Raw genomic sequence first — 16482 nt, 5'->3', positions numbered from 1 at the left:
ACCTGATGGAAGATTTAAAAGAGATTGTATAATCAGATTGTAAAGAAAGTGGGTGGAAGGTAGTATTGTAATGAGGGAGGGGTGGTCCAGAGTGGTGAACATATCCTCTTCTGTGATGCAACAAGGAAGTGAATGCTTTTGGGAGATGACCTAACAGGAAGTGAAAGCTTAGAGAACCTACAGGAAGTGATGAAATCTGAAAATTCTTTTAAAAATAAAATAAACCGACAAGATTCTAAACCTTCTGTAAATAAAAAAAAAGTACATTGGGATAGTTGGGCCAGAAATGACATAGGAAAACACTTCTATTTATCATGGAAACTGAAATTCTACCCGAAAAGGTGAACTTATCCTTTAACTTAAAATCAAAGTGATCATTTTTTTTATTTGTCATAAGTGTAGCCGCTTCTTGCCCCCTTCATTTGTTAAGGTCCCCCATGCGGGCTGACATTTCTCCTCAGGGCTGGATTCATGACTTTTAGTGGGGTATGAGAAATTGGCTACTTCTAGACATGTGCAGTCCGTTTTGTTCCGAATAGAAATTTGAATGATTGTATTTGAATTTTCGAATTACAATAATACCGAATTTAAACGAATCCGAAAAATAATGGAAAAAAATTCAGCCGGAATTTGAATCGATTTGAATAGTTTTTGAATCAATTTAGAATAGTTTTAGAATTCGAATAGTTTTTGATTTGTTTTTCAATTTCCAAAAAGAATAAAAAAGAATAGAAAGTAAAGGACTAGAATAGAAAAAGATAGAAAAGAATAGAATAAAAAAAATAATAGAATAAAATAGAAAGAATATAACAACCTTCTGAAATTCGAATTTCAAATAGAATAAATTTGAATTTAAATACATTAGAAAAGAATAGAATAGAAAGAATAGAATAGAAAAAAACAATAGAATAGAAAGAATATAACCATTTCCCAAATTGAATTTGAATAGAATATAAAATAAAAGATTAGAATAGAATAGAAAATAGAAATAGAATAGAAAATAATAATCCTTCCCACAGCAACATGTCATCTCAACAATACACTGCCTATTAGATGGTCCACACCTCCTAACACAGGAAAAGCCTGTCTGAGATGGAACAAGGAACTAATGACTGACATCCCTCAGGAGGGTTGGGACTACATTTACCACGCTACACACAAAGGCTCAGCCAATGTGTCCATCCAAGAAACCTGTTACAAATTATTGTCACGCTGGTACAGAACACCTGAGATTCTTAACAAATTTGACCCATCGATTCCCAACCGCTGCTGGTGATGCCAAAAGGACATAGGCACGCTTATGCATATTTGGTGGGATTGTACATCCCTTCTACACTTTTGGAACAAAGTCCACTCCATTGTTCAACAGGTCACTACCGACACTCTATACTACACTACGGCCCAATACCTACTCTACTATTCTACAAACCCACCCAGAAAATACCATATATCCCTCGCAATGCACAGCCAAGTCAAGCATACCAGTGCATTGGAATTCAACTTCTACTCCTCCAAAGAATGGTTTACTAGAACCAATAAAGTGGCGGAAATGGAGGAATTGATTCACATTGCTAAAGAGAAAGTTGATAAATCCAACCTGACTTGGGCCGCCTGGAACCACTTCCGATGTACCGATTCTTTTACAAAACTGAAAAATAAAATGAATTAAACTATCTCCCAGTGCAATTGCAGGAAATTACACAACTACAAACCTTACGCACACGCTATCACCTGACACCGCAGGCTATAGATAATTCTACAACCTTCCCTTCCATCCCTCCCCCCCTCCTATTTTATTTATTTATTTATTTTTTACCTTCTTCCCCATCTCTACGTCCAACGTTCTGATTTACTCAAAAGCAGTGCTCCTGTCTCATCTTGCCACTTAGCAATTGCCTATATTAATAACTCAGGGATGGGGGCTATCATCCTCGGGCGCAACATGTTCCCTTTTGTGGCACCCGAATAGAACACGTATCCTTATTATATAATGGCATCACTACTGATATCCGCATAATGCTGCTGATTCTGTAACTGTATTCTGATACACAGTTCCATTTTGTATAACATACTGCATACCTGGATGTTTTCCTTGCTTTTCAACTTTTGTTACTATGCACTTGTTAAACTGTTATACTTCTTGAAAATCCAATAAAAATAATAAAAAAAAAAAAAAAAAAAAAAAAGAAAAAGAAAATAATAGTATAGAAAAAAAAAAAGAACAGACTAAAATGGAATAGAGTAAAATGAAAATAACCATCTTCCGAAATTTGAATTTTGAAAAGCATAAATTCAAATTTGAATAGAAAAAATAGAATGGAATGGAAACTAATAGATTAGAATAGAATAGAATAGTAAATAATACAGTTTAATAGAAGAGAATAGAAAACGAATAGAATTAACAACACAGTTGAATATAATAGAATAGAATGGAAAGAATATAACCGTTTTCTGAAATTCAAATAGAACCAATTACATTTTGAATAGAATAGAAAAGAATAGATTAGAATATGAAGAATAGAAGTTATATTCTTTCTATTCTATTCTTTTCCATTCTATTCAAATTTGAATTGATTCTATTTCAATTTTGGGAAATGGTTATATTCTTTCTATTCTATTCTATTGTTTTTGAATTATCTTCTTTTGTGTTCTTTTTTTTTTTTTCAATAGAAAGCTTTATTGAAAATACTTAAACAAACGAAAGCTTCAATTCTATTCTTTTCTATTTAAACTTCAGAAGATGGTTAAATTCTATTTTATTCTATTATTTTTTTATTCTATTCTATTCTATTCTATTCTTTTATTTTGTTCTGTTTTACGCTATAATTTTCTACTCTTATTTTCTAGTATATAATTTTCTATTCTATTCTTTGGCACAAATACAGTGTGACATTAAAGATTGCAATGATCTCCATTTTATTCTCTCTCCTTTATATATATATATATATATATATATATATAAAATGTTTGCGGGTTCTAAGTAATTTTATAGCAACAAATACTGATTTTAACTTGTAAGCAGCAAGTGTCAGAAAAAGGCTTACGTCCCTTTCACACAGTTGGACCATTCAGATCCTCCTGTCCATTTTTCAGGCGGATCTGAACGGATGCCCCATGCATCCCTTTGGGGCATCGGATGTCAGCGGAGACATGTCCGCTGACATCCGATCCTATCCATCAAATCTGGTCGGATGGAAACCGGTCTGTTCCCATCCGATTCCCCCATAGAGAACAGCGGGGACCTGACAGCTTTGTCTCCGCACACAGCGTGGAGACTGAGCAGCCATCCGCCTGCTCAGCTCAGAAAAACGGAGTCCGCTGACGGACTCTCCTGTGTGAAAGGGACCGTTCTTATCCGATCCGATCCACTGGACGGATGGAAAAAAGGATTTCCATCCGTCCAGATTTGACAGATCGGATCGGATGTCAGCGGATATGTCTCCGCTGACATCCGATGCCCCATAGGAATGCATGGGGCATCCGTTCACATCCGCCTGAAAGACGGATCTGAACTGTCCGCCTGTGTGAAAGGGGCCTTAGTCTTTAGGAGGTTAAACTGCCCTCAGTAGGATTCCCAAGTAAACTGTAGTAGTCCTGCAAGACTGGGTGCTCACCAAGGTCCGCAACCTAAGAAGTCCATATGCATGTAGAAAGAAAGTGGCACTTCCAGTCTCAGGAAAGTAGAAACTTGAATTTTATTTCTTCAAATCAAAAAGTCCAACATCGACATGTGCAAGACAAACAGGATAGCAGCAAACGCGTTTCACACCATGTGTTTATTCATTGCACGTCATCGCTCCCAGGAATCAATGCACCTGCACCGGCCCCGCTCATCCCTTCCGGTGCGGACGCGTCATTCCCTGCTAAACAGCTTCTGGGCATACCCAGAAGCTGTGGAGGGATGACACGCCTGCCCCGGAAGTGACGAGTGGGGCCGGTGCAGGTGCATTCTGGGAGAAGAGGACACGGAAGAAGTAAGTATTTCTTCTAAAAGGTAAGTGCGACCCGGGACAGTTCAGGGGCTATCAGTTGTGGAATGTACTAGCCCTGACTGTCCAGGGGCTATTTTTATCTAAATTTCACCCCCGAGGCCGGAACTCCACTTTAAGTATCCAATAGGATAGTTACTGCATGCTTAGTTTAGTTAGTTGCTTAGTTAATTCCAGGTGGCGACTTTTTTTTGACCAGGCAGTGTATTTTTCTGATTGAGTTGTATTTAACTTCTTTGCATATCTTTAATATTCAAACTTCATCTAGAAAAGCCCTGGAAAATGTCTCTCTTAATGATACGCATTTACTTAAAAAGTACAATCTGGTGTGGAGTTTATAGACTAAAATAAAGGAGACCAGTAAATTCAGTAAATTCCAAAATGTACACTTCTAATTTCGAGGAAATGTGACCTAATACAAAAAAATACTAAAACATTTAAATATACAGTACTGTTGTATCATTTTGTTTAAGACTGGAAATTAAAGTGAAAATCCAGTCAAAAGCTTTTTCTTATTTGTAGATAGAGCAGGCAAGGGTTAAAACCTTTGACAGTTACTGCCATCCAGGACAGTGAGGGTAATTTTCCTTTGCAACAGCAATGCAGATGTAAAAATGCTCTTCTTCAGCAGATAGAGCTGTCACATTTTTATCAGCAGATTGCCTGTGTCTGTGTCTGTGTTGCAGATTTTTTTCCCTTCCTGTCTGATAAAACTTTGTTAGCATGCCAGGAATGAGGGTAAATTTCACCAATACAGCCCCTGAAAACAATAACAACTTGACAGGGGTTCTTATCCTTCCCTATTCTATCCAAAACCAAAAGAATGGGGTGGGCAGGGCTGCTGTTAGAAATCCCGGGCCCCTGTACAGCCTACCTGGCAGCCCCCCCCCCCTCCCCCGAATATATCAAGACAACATTTTCACAAAAAATACACTAAAATCATTATTAGTAGGCACAAACATAACAGAGAACCTGTGTGAATTAGCCCTTTTCAATTGTTTCTTAAATTTTCTAAAATTATTATTTTTTTTAAATGTTAATTTTTTTTACAATTTTAGTTTTTTTTACATTTTTCTACAGGACAGGGAAGCCTGCAGTGCTGTGGCCGGGGAAGGGGGGCACAGTAAAAGGGGGGCACAGGGGGAGGGGGAGATCAGAAGCAGGGGGCAGAAGCAGGGGGATCGGTCTCGGAGAAGCAGTTACAGGACTGATGCCCTGTGTTTGTGTCTCTCCCTGCAGCAGCTGAAAGCTGGCAGAAGGAGGAGAAACTGGCTTTCAGCTGCTGCAGAGAGCCACACAGGACTTTCTTCTGTAATTGCCCCTCTGCCTGACCACACCTATTCCCCATGCTGTTGGGCCCCCCTGTGTGCCCCCTACAGGAGGACTGGTGCCCCCCCCTATCAGCGGCCCTGGGGGTGGGCATACATTTTATTGTATAAATGTATTCCAGAAGGTTAGGTGTTGACCACCTCTTACATTATATCTAGAATATTACAGCAAACGTGGGAGCACACGTGGTACAGGATGATATTAGTCTGTTCATGGATGTTGGCTGCGTGATAAGTGATAGATACCCATTTTTCATGTAACAAATCCAGATATGGTAATTTTGTATTTTAATTTAATTTTATTTCTATTACATAAAGCTATGATGCATTTGTTGACAATAAAAGTATCCAGTATGGAGGATAAAAAGAAAGAAGGAGGCTTCCATCGTGTAAGATTGTATGAACAGGCTCCTTTTTTTTTTTTTTTTTTTTTGTTTTTTGCATTTGCACTTTTTCTAAGTTATCACTTTTTGTGTATCCTAGGGGGATAAGGTGGTGAAACAATTTAGTATTTTAAAGAATTTGTCATTATATTTATTTTGTGTAATGCACCAAAGAGTGCACTTTTTGGGGTGTGTGGACTTTTGTTTTCAATACCTGTTTTTGTTGATTTTGATCAATACTGAGTGACAGCAGCAGTCCTACAGAACACATATAACACACCTGTCTGTGGTGCTGATATTTTGATACATTGATGCATCTGTATTGGATGACAAAGATGATAAATATGACGTGCCTAAAAATTAGATTAAAGTGCATACATTTTTTGCTATATCACTATTTAATAAAATGTACAGACTGTGAAGGCTTTTCCAGTCCTTCAACACACACTACCACACACTCTGCCATACAAGGACCCACCAAAGACACACACTTGTGCACTTCACAAAGAGCGTTGCTTGAATATGCCTCTGTTCAATTTGCGAGCAGTTTGGTGAAACAAGCCTCTAACCATCAAAACACTGAAACTGAATGCATACACCATTGAACTAAAGTTAGACTGATCAATTTGATGTTGTGGTAATTATACTTTAATGCCATGAAACCTGGGTGATATCATTTTATGTATTTGTTCAATAATTTTACCTGGGATTCCAGTTGGTATTAGCACAGCCCTGAATATGTTATTAGTGGTGGGAATGCAGTGTGTACAGATTGATGATGATGGATCATTGTGAGTGATGTGAATCACATAACTACGTGTGATTCACCTGGATACGGGTCTGGTAGGAATATTAAGGGGAATCTCATGCCTTTATTTTTTTTCAATGTGTATTGTTACTGTAATTATTATATATTTTTATTTATATATTTTCTTTTTTTTTTTTTAAGTAATTTTTATTGGGTTTTATGCAGATGGAACAAACAATGCATGTGAGCAAGGAAAAAAAAAAAACACAAATACAAATGCTCATTGTGAGAAAATAACAACAATGTGAAATACAAGGAAACATATCAATGTAGAAAAGTATATACTATGGATTATGGAGTAACAAAACAACTGATAGTTGCATAAAGGTAAATTGTATCAAATTATTATATATTTTCTGATTTTGAGAATCCCAGGGGATCCCTTGGTGACATCATTAAAAATAAATCATCTTTTTATGACAATTGATGATGTCACCTATTCCCTGGATATGGAGTGATGCCCAAGTTACCAAAATGCTCTCTATTATGTTCTAACAATGGATACTAGTAAAAAATGCAATGTCATACAATACTACAAAACAACACATATAAACATTACACTACTGCACATATACACAATACACAAACTCATTGGACATATACATACACTAGCTAAGCTGTAACGCTGCATAAAATTCACAATTACAAAAATATAGAAGTAACTATACTACTCTGCTATATTATAGGTACAAACAAATTCTACCTGCTAGTACACCAATAGATATTATTTGGTAATTAAACAAGTGGAAAAAGTGCTGTGCTCCTTAAACTTATAATACATACTGTATAAATCATAAAATAAAAAGTCCAAAATAATATGATGCCAGTCCAAAACAATATGATGCCATGTTCTTGTGACAGAATGTGTGGGGAGGAGCCAATGTTCAGGATGTCATCACATGCCCTTGAGGTCAAAGGTGGCTTGTTTCATCCCCAGGACTGGCTTGTACTGCTGATAAGCTTAATCCTGTATAAACTTGAATATTTTGGCAATTTTAAATACAAAATCTTTTAAGTTGGTTTTACACTATGGAGTATCCTTGCTTTTTTTTTACACGAATCTTGTAGCTGTGGAGGATACTTATATAGGACCTGTATGGGAGGTCCTATGATGCCACGGAGGCTCCCTTTGACATCAGCGTATATTGACTTCCCCTAAACAGAAGGTCAATTATATCTGGCAAGCATATCCATTTGATATATGGTGGAGGACCACTGTGGTGTAGTTTCTTGGAGTGTTAGGATATTCACACATTTGTGGCTTTTAGAGCTATATACTTTCACTTTATTTTTTCACTTGCAATGGTGCACCACATAGGTAAAAAAGACAAGAACTCTCAGGGTTCCAGACTATTTACCAGTAACCCAGCCATCATCTGATAAGGGATTGGCTATGCCCTATGAAATATTCAGACTGAGGATCCTAATCTTCCCACCTTAAGTTCTAGAAGCTTCTTCTAGAAGCAGGGGGAAGTAATCAAGCACCCAGCCGATTGAAACCCTGGACAGACTAAACTAAATATTTACTGCTTCTGTGACTACAGCAGAAACCAAAACACTAAATTTGTCTAACAGCCTAGTTAGACGGGTGCTACATATTTTTTCACATTTGAGTGGACTAAGCCATTAACATGGCATTTGTTTTTTCAGGTTTTTTTTTTAATTCAGGCACGGTCCACAGAAGTAATAATGTAGCAAAGTCATTTGAAAACATAAATAGAATTTTATAAATTGTAATAAACCAGTGTAATGTAGATTGATATTTTTTCTACGCTACCTCTAGAATTTGTAAAATCAGTTCTGGTCAGTAGCTTTCTCTATAAAAGAAGCAGTTCTTCAGTCCATCAGTTCATCAGCAAACCATTGAAGTCTCTTAGTGGAATACACTAACACTAACAGCTGACAGTTCCTCCTGAATGCAGAACAAATGTTCTAGTTCAGTTATAGTCTGTAGATGAGAACAGGCAGGAAAATGTCTAGCCCTATGGAGCTTAGTAACCAAAGCTTTACTGAAACTGTAAAATAACAAATGAGCAGTCTAGCATATCAAGCATAAATCAGTTCTTGTTCTTTTATTACTCAACATAGTCTTTGCTCCTTCATGTTTGTTATGAGGCTTACAAATCACAAAACTGTCAGAGCTTTATAGAACTATATTAACCCATAAAACATTCTAAACTTGCTAATTTACACTAAAAATATCAGATTAGTAATACAAAATATACTATTTGTATTCTCAGTTACTCTTGAAACAATAATCAAGTGAAGCACAATTAATACAGCAAATATTTAAGTAAGATAACAAAAATGGCATCATTTAATTAGATACAATCTATCATACCGAATATCCAAACTCTGCATCCACTTAGATTCAGTTCACAAAATATATTCTATTTAATTGTTGCCCTATGAAAGCAGCCATTTCACAGCAACCAGCCCACAATTAGCGTGGCTGCTAGCTGTCAAACTTGGCTGTAGCTGATAGTTTTTTCTGCATTAACCATCAGGAACCACTTATCAGCCTATAATGAAAACCAGAGCAGGGTTTCCAATAAAACAGTGATCCAAAGTAAATCCTTATATGCCATTACAATTATTCAGGGGGTCATAGATGTATAGTCTATTTTGGTAATTTGGCTTGGGCTCCTAGGCTTCAGTTACCTGAATGCATGAAAGGGTTAAACTGGAAATTAACTTGAGATTCACCATGGCTTAGGATCAGAATCGGACAAAGAATATGACAGTTTTCTATGATACTGCAAGCCAATCCTTTTCACCCTACAAATAAACAGCTGATTTTGAATGAAGCGCTAAAAATGTGCTTAAAAAAAAAAACGCTTAAAAATAACATCCTCAAAGGAATTAGCCGAATTAGGCCAATTCCTTTGAGGATGTTATTTTTAAGGAAACGCGTTAGGAGTATCAGGAGTGCCTATCTTTTCTGAATGCTTCTTACCACCTATAATATTGTAAGTGTATTCCTTTATCTTCCAATAAATTGCCCATACGGTATTATGCTATGGTGTCCTTTTGGTTTATCCCTCTCCACAATCCCATGAGTGGGGACTCCTAGGCATTCCCGAGCGGACCGGTTTGGAAGATATTCATCACCACCTGTGATCCAGAGACTCTGCTGAGGTTCCTGCCTATTCGGTACCGAGGACATCTACATATACAGCGTTTATGACCCATTTGCTATACAGTACTTTGGGTCTATACCATCTGGTGAGCACATCTTGATTCCTTTGGTGTGGGATTTATCGTTTGTTACAGTTATTTCACATGCTGGAGTCAACACCTTTTTCAAGTCACAGTTTACACTTTATGGACATTCTGGACTTTGATTTCTTGCATTTTTTTGCATTTTGGTTTGATTGTTCATGTTTTACTTTGTGCACATTTACTCACACATTTTTAGCGCTGCACTATTTTTCTTAATATTTTGATCACCATCACTGTTGGTTGGAGTGTTAGCAGCTTTATATTGTATTTTACTTTACAGATTAGTTTTAAGTTAGCGCAGTTTATTCACATATTTTCCACTTAATAATCAATAAATGTTTTTAGTGTGACCTTTTCCTATCTCTCAAGTAGTTATACAGTGTGTTTTATTGACCCGTGTAAAGCCATTAGGCACTTTAGAATACTGTAAATATTCCAAGCCTTTATGTTATCTTATACTGTATGTTTGTAAAGCAGAATTAAAAATAGATTTAACTGCAATCTGGATACACAAGCTGTATTTATTATTCATGTAATACATTCCCCAGACAGATATATAGGAGTCTGATGTCCTAAATACCAAATGTTATATGTGTATTAATTGGACTTAACAACTTAAACACAAAGCATAAAACATAAAGTCTGTCGGGGATAGATCTTGATATTAAATTGTATCTTCTGTGTTTTTAAGACTAGTAGGCAAGCTATTGTCAATGAAGGGCACGGGGAGCAGGATACTGCCATGGGGGAACATTTAACAAAGCAATTGCCCCTGTACATTTTTTTTACACATATTTTTATTGACAAATATTGTTTAAATACTGTTTTTTTAAATTTTTTACTTTTTTTACTTGTAAGGCTCTGCCCTGATTAGGCAAACACAGGTGGGACCAGCAATGCAAACTGCATTATTCCTTAGGCAGGAAGAACATGCTAGGCTTCAACACTACTTTATGCAAAACCAGAAAGAGTCCCTTGCAAGGTATGGCCACCAGCTCAGACACTCACTTTGCAAAGGTGATGACCACAAGGAATACCACCGCCAGGTGTGAGTAGATTAAGGAATGTCTTTAGTGAGTTCAAAGGGTGGTTTCTGAAGTGAAGAGAGAAAATCAGTTTCAGATCCCATGGGATTACACATGATGAGCAGGGGAGCTAAATTGGATACTCACTGTAGTTCTTCATCAAGAAGTGACAAGCCAACAAGTCTAAACCAAAATGGAAAGGGCAGAAACAAGACCTTCAATAGTGCTGAGATCCAAACACTTTTCAAAGCCCAGCTGCAGGCAGGAGAGGATTCACAACACAGAGAATGTTCTAGCATTAAAGCCTCAAGACTCACACTAAGTAAAGCATGCCTTATATGTCTAATGGGGAGCTGGGGTTATACAGTTTGTGGAGAATGGCCTTTTTTCAAAGTGGTCTTGAAAGAAGCAGTCTCAAAAAACCATCCACTGTCTCCAGGAACAATATTCCCATGCTAAGTTTTTGCTGCAGTGGAATAAGAGAATGTATGCTACCCCACATGCACAGTGCCGGTATACCAGTTTGGCACTTCAACTGCTTCCATACCAGCTGGGGAAAACTTACAGATTTACATTTTTATCCTTTTCATTTTGTTTATTTTTAATGTTTTCCTTCCTTCCCTCCCTGCTCTGATCATGCAAACACAGACAGGGATGGCAAGGCTGTAACTAAAATGTTTACAAGTGATTGCATCCATGGGCTAATTTGTGTCAGGGATGTACCACTGGCTGGAAATGGCCTAATATGCTAAAAGTTGTGATCTACAAAATGGAAAAATACCCCACTAATTCGAAAAAATGTAGTTGGGGTGTTGGAAGTTATAGAGCTAGCTATCATGCAGACATTGCATAGAGAGATACTGGCCCTTAATTTTTTTTTTTTTTTTTTTGTGGGTGTACAGATCTGTGCACACAGTCAGAGCGCAAATGAAAATGTACCCCAGCACTGCAATTTAAAGAACACAAGCATAACTTGTTAAAGTCAAATAGATGTAAACTCAGCCCCTAAGCTTTAACATGATAGTGTCAATTAGAAAGCCTATTTTTATTTTAATTGTTCGCTTTCATTAAAAAAAAAAAAAAAAGAAAGCTGGTAATACTAATATAAAGAGCCATGTTTGAGCAATAGGTGTTTTGAGGCGACAAGCTCTCCTAAAGGACCCTTTATGCTTTGTGGGTGAACATTGCCCAGGCATATTCCACTGTTTTCACCATTTAAAGTGAACCTTTAATGAAAATAATGCACTCCGAAAGCCCCCAACCCATTTCCAGACAATGTAAAATAAAATTTTTGCTAACAAAAGAAAAAATAATTATCCTGGCTCTGGTCCCTGGAGGTACAAATGACACCAATATTCCACACCACTTTCTCCTGGGATAGCTGCATGCTCAAAATCTACATGATAATACACCCCTGCAATGGATTGGAGTGCATTTTTGTGCCAGATAGTGTCCAGCTATCCCAGGAAGCAGCAATAAGGCACAGTAACATCACGTGTGTCTCTTGGAATTGTGTTTCTTTTTTTAAGTAACAGATTTGTAATTTAATTTAGCGGGATTGGAAGGCTTTCAATAGACCAGACCTACCATTGCAAGGAAGGTCGGCTTTCAAAAAATAATTACAGCCGGTATCAATTAGGAAATATGACCTGTAAAAAAACATACAGTAAGCAGCTTGGTATCACTGTGATTCATGTGAACAAGGACATGCTATAAAAGGGCTGCACTGCAGGACATCAGCAGCATTAAGATTTAACAAAGGCTTAACAATGCTAAAACCCTTTTTTCCCCACCCCCAACATTCTCCAAAATACACAGCATTTTGCTACCTACAAGACATTCAGTAAGGATTTACACCTAATATAAAAGACCAGCCAATGCCCACAAGCCCTACACTAATCTGTACCTATGCACTGTATCAGCAGCTCTCCCTATGCCTTCCCTATCACAGCTAAAGGACATTGTCATTATGGTTACTGTAAACCCAAACTTTTATGGCGAGGGGACTGGCTTATCCAAAAAAAAAACCCTTATTAGTCCTTCTAAGCCAGATGATCTAAGAAGAAGTAGAAGCATTATGGTTACTATGGCAAATTCCAACATTATTTTGCAAGGTCTGCAAGCCGTATACATTCATGATTTTGCTTGAATGGCACTGAACCTAAACCTCATCCCTAGTTACAGGGTTTTATACAATATCATATATCAAGTGTCAGAACTACCACCAGAGAAGTCCATATGGGCTGGATGGGAAAAATGTGAAGTGTTGTCCATGCTATTAAAAAGGTAATGCTAGGTATTGTTTTCCAGAAAAGGTGGCAACATTTCATGTGGCCCTACCAAGGAGATAATACACATTAACATCACATATAGTAGCATCAAATTTACAGTGAAGATAAGCAGAAAGCACTGAGCGATCTCACCTCTAACACTTCTGTCTGTACAAAGAGACTGTATATGCTGTTGATATCCAGCAATTCTATTACACTTGCCAGACTACAGTAGTACACAGCAAATCTTACAAATAGAGAAGACATATTTAAAAGAATATAACTTTATTGGAGTTCAGGAACTTCAGATTTTGATCCTAAAAAAAGGAGAAGGGGGGGGGGGGCACTATAAGATTTTAAATACTTTTTATATATCTAAGAAGGCTGTGGCAAAAATATTAGGAGACTAGTTTTCCTATCACTACTGCCAGGGTGGATGTTGTAGGCTGCTTTCACTCTTCTAGGGACTCTGAATTATCATTATCCTCTAGGAACTGTTGAACAAGCTCCTAGATTAACAGAAATTGTTTGGATTTGGAGGTACACAAATGACAACAATGCACTATACATGCAGCATTAAAATGGAACGCCATCCAAAATAATTGTAGGATTTCTGTGCATGTGCATCTATGGCACTTTTTCACATGCATAGGAAATCTGCCGCGTGTGTGCACATGCGTTGCAAACTAATATTTTACTAACTTATTGCCTCTTGGGATAGCTGTGACATAGCAATCCTTGGAGGCAGTGGCCATTTTTTTAAGAGGGAGAAGGAAGGGAAAAAGTAAGAAATTGTTGTTTTGGTTAGTTAAGCTCCCTTTAATTAACTTCTGTCTATGGCTGGCCATACATTATGAAATTTTCTCGTACAACTTTCCTTTAGATTTATCAAACCTAAACACTTTCAATTTGTATGTAATCAGACAGGCCCTTTCACTGCATAGTTGAAGGTAAATTCAAAGGAAATTAAATAGGAAAATTGTATAACGTATGGCCAGCTTAAGAGACATATACATAGTTACATAGTAGTTGAGGTTGAATAAAGACAATAGTCCATGAAGTTCAACCTGTGTAGGTGTGTGTCGCCGTAATCATCTCTCATACCCCTGAATGTTCTGATCATTGAGATGTACGTCCAAGAGTCTTTTGAAAGCAACCATACTTCCCGCAGAAACCACCTCTTGTGGTAGAGAATTCCACAATCCTGTAGCCCTAACAGTAAAGAACCCCCTGCGTTGCCTGAGGTTAAAACACTTCTCCTCTAATCACATTGTATGCCCTTGAGTCCTCATGCAATCCTTTCGACTGAATAGCTTTTTTTCTATGCTGAGATCACCATTGAGGTATTTATAAATTGCTATCATGTCCCCTCTCAGGCGTCTCTTCTCCAGGGAGAATAAATCAAGCGATTGCAGACGCTCTTCATAATTAAGGTCCTCCAATCCCCTAATTAGTTTAGTTGCCCTTATCTGGACTCTCTCCAGCTCCAACACATCCTTCCTGAGGACTGGCGACCAGAACTGGACAGAATACTCCAGGGACAGTCCACAGTACTCACAACCTTTGTAGGCTTTCCTGGAACTGGATCCCTCTCTCTCTCCGCTGGTTCTCGGCAAACCAGATCCCCTCTGCAGCTCAGCTCCCCACTCTTTGGATTCCTAGGCCACCACCCTGGACACCCGCTTCCTCTGACAGGAGGAGAGACAGCCATACTCTCCCTCCTGGGACTCTGCTTCCGGCCAAAGATGCTGCGTCATGCTTTCTTTCAGAACTTATACCCACCCCAGAATCCTCTGCGGCAGAATCTGCCTTCTGGGGTAGATACAGGCCTTAGTGTGTCTCTGATTGGGTTTCCTCCACTGTCCAATGAGAACCCTCTCATGGAGCCAGTGGGGAGACTCCCCTCTCAGCAGACACACCTGGGAGACACGACAGCCAGCTGAAATCATGGTCCAGCTGTTAGGCAGCCAAGGCCCACTTTACTTTACCTAGCACCTACCTGTAGGGTGCTACATGTGGATGGAAGAATCTGTTTCCTTTTTTCGTTCATCCCACTTGCTAAATGAAAAAATGAATAGTGTATGGCCCGCCTTAGTGACATCAAGAACAATCCAACCAGTTCAAAATCAGACTTTAAGATATTGTTTTTGCATAGTACATATCAAAGGAATATAAGACCCAAGAATATCTGGTAACAAAAAATTGCAAGTTTATAACTTTATAACACACATGGCACAGTTTTATAACAAAAGCAGTGTTTCAGTGGTTGATTATTGTATGAAATGACCTTCTATGATTTCATCATGTCTACTACTAATTAAGCCACCACTCTATAGATTCTGTTTTTAATCTTGTAACCTTTCAGCACATAAGGCCTATTTACCAATACACAGACCAATTGACAATTCTAATTCATTTGGGTAAATTACACAGCTCGAAAAATCTGCTCTGGCTGACTTTTTCAGACAATGGAAGCTTCTGCTAGTAACAATAATTTAATATATATATATATATATATATATATATAAATTTTATTTTCTTCATTGCAGTTGCAAGTGTTCAATAACAGAGATATTTTAAAATTGCAGCTGAGCTCAGGCTTTGTTTTCTGGATGACCTGACACTGGCTGGTGCTACTGAAGAGAAATTCCTGGCCCACCTCACGTCAGCACACCTCTGGAGCCCAAAAGGACCACCTCTTAATAGCTAAATAAAAAACAGCCCCCACTCCCAACAGAAGTGTTCTTTTTTGGTCATGCTCCAGGCCACCTGTTGATTGCAGTTGGTAAGTATTTTGCTGCAAGTATTTCCCCCCCTGGTGAACCTACCCCTCCATGTTCAGCCTCTCATGGAGTTGGAAGACCCAGAATGTAGAAAGTAAACCTTCCTAAAAACTGTGTGCCCTGTGTGCCGGGCCACGGACAAATGATGCTTAAACAGCATTGATATTGTACAGGTGTGGTATTATAAAAGCTCTGCAATGTCGTCATTGCTTCTCCCTTGGTTGTTCCTGTCTGGTATATGCAGTGCATCAAACTGCTCTCCTGGCTTTTTTTTCAGCCTGAGAGCAGTTGTAGATGATGTGACAGGGGGCGAGGAGATGGGGCAGCATGGGATGGTAATCGTCAGGTGCCAAGCAATGGCGTAAACATGGAAGTCTGCAGAGGAAAGGACTTCGCTCCCTCTCTCTCCTGCCAGGGTAAAGACTTATTGCTGTTGCTCCCTGCTGTGCAGTGTGTTCCTGGAGATTGAACCGTCTGATTGGTTTTGTGTCAGACTCTGACTGTGTCTGCTATCTGCCTCCTGAAGTGTTGCCTGAGCTCACCTGCTGCTGTTTCTGAAGTAAGTGGATGAAGGCAGATGAGTCTTAGAGAGACAAAGTACATGTTGTTGTGGTAAGAGGTAATATGACTTTCTCTATATATTTTTGTGCAATTATGAGCTTGCCACACCTGTT

Source organism: Pelophylax lessonae (genome assembly GCF_965119305.1).
Source record: "Pelophylax lessonae genome assembly, chromosome: 1".
Taxonomy (NCBI): Eukaryota; Metazoa; Chordata; class Amphibia; order Anura; family Ranidae; genus Pelophylax; species Pelophylax lessonae.
This window is presented reverse-complemented; position numbering follows the sequence as displayed.